The sequence below is a fragment of the Primulina eburnea genome, unplaced genomic scaffold (assembly GCF_022965805.1).
Source record: "Primulina eburnea isolate SZY01 unplaced genomic scaffold, ASM2296580v1 ctg567_ERROPOS1600000+, whole genome shotgun sequence".
In the NCBI taxonomy this organism is placed as follows: Eukaryota; Viridiplantae; Streptophyta; class Magnoliopsida; order Lamiales; family Gesneriaceae; genus Primulina; species Primulina eburnea.
Genome location: NW_027331355.1, coordinates 726,832 through 737,131, shown reverse-complemented (window position 1 = coordinate 737,131; position 10,300 = coordinate 726,832). Strand labels below are relative to the sequence as shown.

Here is a 10,300-nt window from a genome sequence, read left to right as displayed (position 1 = left end):
GTTTGCTATTTATTCATGTCAAGATTCACATCATTTGGTATCAGAGCTTTGGGTTTATTGAATGCAAGTAAGTATCTTGTTATTAAATTTCAGAACTGTGATATTCTTTAATTCCGCTTTCAGATCTGTTTGTTCTATCGTCTTCGTAAAATTTTTCGTGAATCTGTGATTCTCGAAATTTGTTGGTGTCTTTTTTTTTTTTGGGGATTTTCGAGTAGTACTCGGGCCAAAAAAAAAAAGTACAAAATTTCGAAAATTTGCCTACACAATTGTTTTGGTATATTGTTCTATTCCCTTTAGAGAGTCATATTTTATTGTCTCTCACAGTCAAAAAAAAAAAAATACATATATTCCCTATATTCGAATTTCTTGTCTACATAGTCCAAGTGAGTCGGTCGCATTTGTTCACAAGTTTGAACCTTGATTGTTTGATATACCCAGAATACAAAGCTTGGGCACTTCCAAGAGAGCTCTCAAAATTTGAGTGATACACTTGAGTGCGAGTGACTTTTCTTTGGAGTGAACGGTGAGTATTTGTTGTGAGCAAACAAAATTGTGAGAAAAGACGAGTGAATTTCTTTGGAGTGACCGTGAGCATTTGGGTGAGGATTATTTTATTTCTACTAACCTTTTCTTGCAGGTACAAATTTGAAATTAAATGGAGAGGGAGGTAGGAGATAGTTCGAATTCGGGGTTGTCCAAGGCCCAACTAGATGCGTTGTTTGGGGATTTTAGTAGGGTGATGATGACCCAAATGGAGTCGTTGCATGAGAAGTTGGGTAAACTTGAGGTTAGTGTTAGTGGGGGTAAACCTAAGCCTAGGGATTTGGGTAAAGATGACGAGGAGTATGATCTAGGAGGAGGCGATGAGAGCCAAAATGAGAATTGGGGTAGGAATGGAAGAGATAGAGGATTTGGGAGAGGGAGAAGAGAAGCCATGCGGGGTAGGTATGAGGAGACTAGGGAAGATGGTCACATGGGTAGCATTAAGATGAAAATTCCATCGTTCCATGGGAAATCTGACCCGGAGGCATACCTTGAGTGGGAAAAGAGGGTAGAGTTCGTATTTGAATGTCACCACTACTCCGAACAAAAGAAGGTGAGGTTGGCGGTGGTTGAATTCCGAGACTATGCTCTCATTTGGTGGGATCAATTAGTGACCACTAAAAAAAAGTATAATGAGAGACCCATTGAATCTTGGGATGAGATGAAGTGGGTAATGAGGAAGAGGTTTGTGCCTAACCACTATTATAGGGAGATGTTTAAGAGGTTACAAACTTTGAGGCAAGGGTTGAAGAGTGTTGAGGACTATTATAAGGAGATGGAAGTACTCATGATTAGGGCAAATATTGAGGAGGATAGTGAGGCAACCATGGCTCGTTTTCTTTGTGGCTTGAACAGGGAGATTCAAGATCAAGTGGAGCTTAGGCACTACTTGGACCTTTATGAGATGGTGCAAATGGCCATAAAAGTGGAACAACAACTCAAAAGGCGTGGAGTTGGCCGCACCAACCAAACTGGAGGTACATCTTCTTCTTGGCAATCCAATGTTGTGAAGCGTGAGGAAAATAAAGTGGAGGCCAAGCCAAGATTTGACACTAAGCAAGAGGCACCTAAGCAAGGAGTCCAAGGTAAATCTGAAACTCCCTCTAATCGTTCTAGGGATACTAAATGCTTTAGATGTCAAGGGTTGGGTCATATTGCTAGTGAATGTCCTAATAAGCGGGTGATGATCTTGAATGATTATGGTGAGTATGAGTCTCAAAGTGAGGGAGATGGCAAGGGTAGTGATGATGATATGCCTGCATTGGAGGATCCCGATGAGGGATATGGAGCGGTTGTAGGAGAAGCGCTAGTGACTAGGCGAATCATGAGTGCCCAAGTCAAGAATGAGGAGGCTAGCCAAAGGGAGAATTTGTTCCACACTAGATGTTTTGTGAATGGTAGGGTTTGCAATGTAATCATAGATGGGGGGAGTTGCACTAGTGTGGCCAGTGTTGAAATGGTGGAAAAATTGGGATTGCCTACAATAAAACATCCTCAACCATATAGGCTTCAATGGTTGAATGATTGTGCGGAGGTGAAAGTAAATAGGCAAGTTCTAGTGTCTTTTTCTATTGGGAAGTATGTGGATGAGGTTTTGTGTGATATGGTGCCAATGCATGCTTGCCATATCTTGTTGGGTAGACCTTGGCAATTTGATAGACATGTTACTCATGATGGGTTCAAAAATCGTTATTCATTTGTTTTAAAGAAAGAATCCATTGTGTTGCTTCCTTTGTCCCCAAAGCAAGTATTGGAGGACCACTTGAAAAAGAAAAAGAGAGATGAGGCCGAAAGAAAGAGTGAAATAAAAAGTGAGATGGCCTTTGAAAACAAAAATGAAGTGGCTGAAAAAAAGAGTGATCAAAAGAGTGAGATAGCCACAAAAACAAAAAAAGAGAGGAAAGAAAATGAGGGAAAAGAAAAGGAGAGGAAAGAGGCCAAAAAGAAATTATATAGGCCCAAAAAGGTGACTTGAAACAATTATTGCACACACATGAACCACTTGTGTTAATTCTTTACAAGGAGATTCTCCTTAACACAAGTGATATAGCCGGATCCCTTCCGAGCATTATTGTTTCACTATTGCAGGAATTTGACGATGTATTTCCGGAGGAGCTACCTCAAGGCTTACCACCATTGAGGGGGATTGAGCACCAAATTGACTTGGTGCCCGGGAGTGCCTTGCCAAACCGTCCAGCTTATAGGAGCAATCCGGAGGAGACTAAGGAGCTGCAACGACAGGTAAGTGAGCTATTAGATAAGGGGTTTGTGCGTGAGTCCATGTCACCTTGTGCGGTGCCCGTGTTACTAGTCCCTAAGAAAGATGGCTCATGGCGTATGTGTGTGGATTGTAGGGAAATCAATAACATAACCATTAAGTATAGGCATCCCATACCTAGACTAGATGATATGTTAGATGAATTGCATGGGTCTTGCATTTTTAGCAAAATTGATTTGAGAAGTGGGTATCACCAAATTAGGATGAGAGAAGGTGATGAGTGGAAAACTGCTTTCAAAACTAAATATGGGTTGTATGAGTGGATGGTTATGCCTTTTGGCTTAACTAACGCACCTAGCACTTTTATGAGGTTGATGAATCATGTTTTGCGTGCACACATAGGAAAATTTGTTGTGGTCTATTTTGATGATATCCTAGTGTATAGCAAAAACTTAGAAGAGCATGTTAACCACTTGAAACTTGTGCTAATCACATTAAGGTCTGAAAATTTGTATGCTAACTTGAAGAAATGTGATTTTTGTACTAGCAAACTTGTCTTCCTTGGTTTTGTGGTAAGTTCACAGGGTATACAAGTTGATGAAGACAAGGTAAGTGCTATTCGAGATTGGCCAATGCCTACTAATGTTGGTCAAGTCCGAAGTTTTCATGGTCTTGCAAGCTTCTATAGGAGGTTTGACAAAGATTTTAGCACATTGGCGGCACCGATGACGGCGGTGATAAAGAAAAACGTTCCATTCCATTGGGGCGAGGAGCAAGAGAAGCCCTTTAATCTCATTAAGCAAAAATTGATTAATGCACCTTTACTTGTGTTACCTGATTTTGCTAATACTTTTGAAATTGAATGTGATGCATCAGGTGTAGGTATCGGTGGAGTGCTAATGCAAGGAGGACGACCGGTGGCTTACTTCAGTGAAAAGCTCAATGGGGCAGCGCTTAACTATCCCACGTATGATAATGAGTTCTACGCACTTGTGAGGACCCTAGAGACGTGGCAGCACTACTTGAGGCCTAAGGAATTTGTGATCCATACGGACCATGAATCTCTAAAGCACCTTAAGGGTCAACAAAAGCTGAACAAGCGGCATACCAAATGGGTGGCGTTCATAGAGACGTTCCCCTACATCATCAAGTACAAACAAGGTAAGGAAAACATAGTGGCCGACGCACTATCACGGAGGTATGTGCTTTTCTCTACTTTGGAATCTAAAATCTTGGGGTTTGAGCTTGTTAAAGAATTGTATGTGCTAGATGATGATTTTAAAGAAGTGTTTGAAACTTGTATGCATGGTCCACATGATAAATTCTATTTGCATAAGGGTTTCTTGTTTAGAGAGGATAGAGTGTGCATTCCTAAGTCATCAATTCGTGAGTTACTTGTTAGGGAAGCACATGGGGGTGGCTTGATGGAACACTTTGGGGTGGCTAAAACTTTAAGTGCAGTGCATGAACATTTTTATTGGCCACACATGAAACGTGATGTTGAGCGTATTTGTGAGAGGTGCGTAACTTGTAGACAAGCTAAGTCTAGGACACTACCTGTAACGACCAGTTGGGCTAGTAGCTCAACTGGTTACCAACACTTAGGAATCTAGGTACTTATCCTGGAGGTCCTGGGTTCAAGTGTTGGGGAAGGCGAAAGAAACCACTTTCCAGGGAGTGGGATATTCTATGAGTGGCGGTGCATGGGCATGGGCCGAGGCCCATGCTGGACCATCCTAACGACCCATGACCAGTAGTGGTGCGTGGGTATGGGCCGAGGCCTTTGTTGGTTCAGCCTAATGGCCCATGATCGTTACAAAAAAAGGCGCCTTTTTATTGTAACGACCCATTACAGGCCCAGTGGACCGCCCATACGGCCCACTGCCCCGATCGACCCAAGGCTATCCCGATCTTGGGGTCCCTCTATGGGGCCTTGTCCCTCACGGGCTTTCCATAGGCGTCGTACGGGTTACTCATAGAACTCTTAAGCCCATGAACTTAAGTTTGTGCCTCCCCAGAATCGAACCCAAGATCACATGGATATATAGATACTTGGCACAATCCTGGTACCAATTGAGCTCTCAATTGGTACCAGGATTGTGCCAAGTATCTATATATCCATGTGATCTTGGGTTCGATCCTGGGGAGGCACAAACTTAAGTTCATGGGCTTAAGAGTTCTATGAGTAACCCGTACGACGCCTATGGAAAGCCCGTGAGGGACAAGGCCCCATAGAGGGACCCCAAGATCGGGATAGCCTTGGGTCGATCGGGGCAGTGGGCCGTATGGGCGGTCCACTGGGCCTGTAATGGGTCGTTACACTACCACATGGGTTATATACACCACTTCCCGTCCCTAGTGAACCTTGAGTTGATATCTCTATGGACTTTGTTTTGGGGTTACCTAGGACAAAGAAGGGGAGGGACTCTATATTTGTTGTTGTGGATAGGTTTTCTAAAATGGCACACTTTATTGCTTGTCACAAGACTGATGATGCATCTAACATTGCGGACCTATTCTTTCGAGAAGTCGTTAGCTGCATGGCATGCCTAGGACCATTGTGTCGGACCGTGATATTAAATTCTTAAGTTACTTTTGGAAAACACTGTGGGCTAAACTTGGCACTAAATTACTGTTTTCTACGACCTGTCACCCTCAAACTGATGGTCAAACTGAGGTAGTTAATAGGAAGTTAGGAACTTTATTACGTGCTATTCTCAAGAAGAACTTAAAGAATTGGGAGAATTGCTTGCCATTTGTTGAGTTTGCTTATAATCGTTGTGTGCATTCTACTACTAACTATTCGCCATTTGAAATTATATACGGTTTTAATCCTTTGACTCCGTTGGATTTGATGTCTTTACCTGTGAGTGAAAGGTTAAACATGGATGGCAAAAAGAAGGCTGAATTTGTTAGGGGGTTGCATGAAAAGGCCAAAGCCAACATTGAGAAGAAGAATGAACAATATGCTAGGCAAGCCAACAAAGGGAAAAAGAAGGTGGTATTTGAGAAGGGCGATTGGGTGTGGCTACACTTGAGGAAGGAGAGGTTTCCGGAGAAGCGATGCTCAAAGCTATTACCTAGGGGCGATGGACCATTCCAAGTTCTTGAGAGGATCAATGACAATGCCTACAAACTCGACTTGCCGGGTGAGTATAATGTTAGCTCTACTTTTAATGTTAGTGACTTGTCGTTGTTTGATGTAGGTGATGAGCAAGATTTGAGGACAAATCCTTTTCAAGAAGGGGAGGATGATGCGAACGTGGACGTCCCAAGGAAAGCATGGGATCCTTTGCAGTTGCCGGAGGGACCAGTCACGAGGGGTCGACTAATGAGATTCAAGGAGGCACTACAAGGAGTCATGAGCAAGCCTGAAGGGGTCGTGATGCATGGGAGTACGTTTGGAGGCCAACGGAATGTCATTCAAGCATTGGGGGAGCTGACCGAGTCTGGACGGACCTGCACACGGACCTACACACGGGGTCCGTGTCTTGTACAACCTGAGATGAGCTTTTCCAGTGCCTGCACGGACCTGAAGACGGACCCAGGCACGGGGTCCGTGCCCTATGTATTTGGCGAAGACAGTGCCTACACGGACCCGTACACGGAGGTGAGCACGGGGTCCGTGTCCCTTGTTCCCGACTGAAGATTATTTACAGTATGTACACGGACCCGGACACGGAGGTCGGCATGGGGTCCGTGTCTAGTGTTTTCTGCGCGATTTTATTTCCTTCTTTAGAGTTTTACTTTGTTAGGAAACTAGATTCTAGTAATCCTTTTGATATGTAAACATAATGGACGAATTTTGAACACACAATACACATATTATTTTGAGTTTATCAAACTTGTGAGAATTTTCTCTCAACTTTTCAAGGCTTTAGCTTTGTCAAATTAAATCAAACTTATCAAAGTTTATAACTTTGTGGCGTTTGTCAATCGTGCTTGTGCGGATTGTCGTAGGCGTCGTTCTTCGAAGGTTCGTATCAAATTTCGATTGTTATTCTCGTGTTTATTTGTTGTTAAACTTTTATAGTTTAGAGGTGAATAACACATCAAATTACTTGATTCAAAAGATCGGGAAAACACACGAGTCTTATTATCGTAATTAAATAGAGGGTGCGATTGTTTAATCGTGTTTGCTATTTATTCGTGTCAAGATTCACATCAGCTCTATTGAGCAAAGCTTTTACGTATGATTTTCAGATATGCACGTAGTTATAATTATTCATGATACGATTTTCACCATACGCTTTACGACACTTTATTTTTACGTTGCATGCGATTTTATGATATATATTACTTGTTATTCACGATATATACATGTTGTGTCTTTAGACTCACTAGACTTGATTGTTGTAGGTATTGATGAGGTCGAGACCGCGGGCGGAGACCAGTGAGCGATCTTGGGACAGCAGTAGTAAACCCGAGGACCTCATGATTTAGTTTATGCACCTTTTATCATTCAAACTCGATTTTTACATTTTGGATTGTTTTTAAATTGCTGTTTGAAATACTATGCTTACTTCCGCTGTTATTTTAAATTTAAAATTATTTACATGTTTATTTTATAAATTGGGCAAGTTATTTATTTATTTAGAAAAATTTTAATAATTTCGCAAAAATACGAATACGAAATACGGGCCTTTACACACCCTATGAGAGGAATGATTCATATGATCTCGGGGGTGCCACTGATGGAGAATCTGGGCGAGCTCGGAAGGCTCATGGGAGAAGGTTGGAGAACTTTGAGATATCTAGGGGTGCAGACTTACCACAAGACCCCGTCATCAGCTTTGGGCTGCAAGACCTCCGAGGCATCGTGACACCCCATAACGATGCCTTGGTGGTGACGGTCATCATTGCCAATTATGATGTGGTGAGAATATTTATTGATAATGAAAGCTCTGTGAACGTTTTGTTAAAGAGCACGTTGTATTAAATGAAGGTGGAAGGAATTGAGTTTGAACCGGTTTCCACCCCGCTGTATGGGTTTGCATTAACGCCATCCCGACTTTAAGTCAGATTGCTCTTCCCCTATCCTTGAGGACCGATCCTCAGCGGTTAACAAAAATGATAGCCTTCACCGTGGTTAATACCCTGTTAGCTATAATGTAATTCTTGGACCGCCAAACCTAAAGCATCTCAGAGCCATAGCTTCCACTTATCATCAAAAGCTTAAGTTTCCTGTGGGAAAAGGATTTGGAGTCTTGTGGGGTGACCAAAAAGTCGCGCGCCGGTGTTATGATGGGGTAGTGAGAGAGGAGGGAAAAAGAGCGTGTGTGGAGGTTAACATTATTAGGAAAGAAGGAAGTGGGTGACTTGGTCTTGTTGAAATTACAAAAAGAGCAGAGGGGGAAGTTGGACCGAGAGTGGGGGGACTTTTCAGAGTGAATGAGAAATTTATTTCTGGAGCTTATTACTTGGAAAATGCTCAAGGCAAGGCTTTATAGAAGCCTTGGAATGCTTACCACCTTAGGAATTATCATTCTGGATTTTATCGTTGATGTATTTCATCTCTGAATTTTCCCATTTAAACAGTTGGAATTCAATAAAATCAGTTCTTCTTTTCAATTCATGAATGTTGTATTATGATAGTGAAGGAGAAATTTTTTATTTTCCTACTATGGCATCACCTTGTAGAGGAGCAAATTGAATGAGAAATATTTTTATTTCCCGCTAAGACATCGCCTAGTATTGGAGCAGAGTGCAGGAGACAAATCAAATTTTCCTACTATGGCATCGCCTAGTAGAGGAGTAGAGTAAAGGAGAAAAATTTTATTTTCCTGCTAAGGCATCGCCTAGCAGAGGAGCAGAGTGCAGGAGAAAAATCAATTTTCCTGCTATGGAATTTCTTAGTAAAGGAGCAAAGTGCAGGAGAAAAATCAAATTTTCCTGTTATGGCATCGCCTAGTAGAGGAGCAGAGTGCAGGAGAAAAATCAAATTTTCCTGCTAAGGCATCGCTTAGCAGAGGAGTAGAGTGGAGGAGAAAATTAAATTTACCTACATGGACTGCGCCTAGTAGAGAAGAAGAGTTGATGATGAGAAATTAAATTTTACCTAGTTGGGCTGAGCCTAGTAGAGGAGTCAAGGGTGAGGAGGTGAAACTTTTATTTTCCTGCTAAGGCATCGCCTAGCAGAGGATACTGGGGTGAGGAGGTGAAACTTTTATTTTCCTGCTGAGGCATTGCCTAGCAGAGGAGTCAGATGGTGAGGAGTTGGAAATCAAGTTATTTTCCTGCTGAGCCATGGCCTAGCAGAGGAGTCAGAGGGTGAGGAGGTTAAACTTTTGTTTTCCTGCTGAGACATCGCCTAGCAGAGGAGTCATAGGGTGAGGAGCTAGAAGTTTTATTTTCCTGGTGATGCATCATCTAGCAGAGGAGTCACAGGGTGAGGAGGTGGAAATTTTTTTTTCTGCTAACCATCGCCTAGCATAGGAGTCAGAGGGTGAGAAGTTTGAAGTTTTATTTTTTTTTTCTGCTAAGCCCCGGCTTAGCAAAATAGTTACGAGATGATGAGGTGAAAATTTTATTTTCTACTAAGGACAGGCTTACCAGAGGAGTTACGAGATGATGATGTGAGAGTTTTTATTTCCTGATAAGGTATCGCCTAGTAGAGGAGTTACAGGTTGAGGAGGCTGACGATTTATTTTTTCTGCTAAGGACTATTTTAGCAGATGAGTCAGGGGCGAGTGGAAGTGGAAATTATTTTCCTTCAAAAGATTAGTAGGGGACCTTGAAGATGAGGGCGATGATGGTATACCGTGTTAGAAAAATTTATTTGGTTTGTCGATAACGAACGTTGTTTACCGCTGCAAAAATTACGGGGATTGAACTTGCCCGATCAGGTCGCGGGGGTTGAGGCAATGTCGGGGCGAGCACTCGGCGTGCTTGGCGAGGGTGATAGCTTGGGCAAGAGGTTCGAGGGCGAGATAAGCGTTGGGGGCGAGCTTCTGGGAGGGCGAGACGTGCGCTACCCGAGCATGCATGCACTCACCGAGGGCTAGACGGGCGCTGTGCTAGGCGAGAGTGCGGGCTAGGTGTGTGAGGCGGGGTGAGCGTGCGCTCGGCGAAGCGACACAAGGGTGAGACAGGCACTGGGGGCGATCTTGTGGGAGGGCGAGGCACGCACTGGGTGAGCAGGCGTGCACTTGGCGAGGGTGTGACGGGCGCTGTGCTACGCGAGAGTGCGGGCTAGGTGTGCGAAGTGGGGCTAGCATGCACTCGGTAAAGCGGCGCGAGGGTGAGACAGGCGCTGGGGGCGAGCTAGCGGGAGGGCGAGGCACGCGCTGGGTGAGCAGGCTTGAACTCCTCGAGGGCGAGACGGCGCTATGCTAGGCAAGAATGAAGGCAAAGGGCGAGGGCGCGTGCCAAAGGCGACGAGGCGAGTAGAAGAAGAGAGCAGGGTGAGCGCGCGGCAGGCGTGCTGGTTGAGAGTGCGAAGGGGCAAGACGTTGTGGTGGTAGGGTTGGCAGCATGGAGGCACGCGATGAGGAAGGGTGATGGGTTAGGGGCGGCACGCTGTGCGCAGAGGCGAGG

At 43.9% G+C, this 10,300-nt stretch overlaps 1 pseudogene; it reads left to right on the top strand.

Moving 5' to 3' along the window:
• Window positions 1-1,207: 1,207 nt before the first annotated feature.
• On the top strand, window positions 1,208-8,082 carry LOC140821457 (uncharacterized; annotated as a pseudogene).
• The last annotated feature ends 2,218 nt before the right edge of the window (window positions 8,083-10,300 follow it).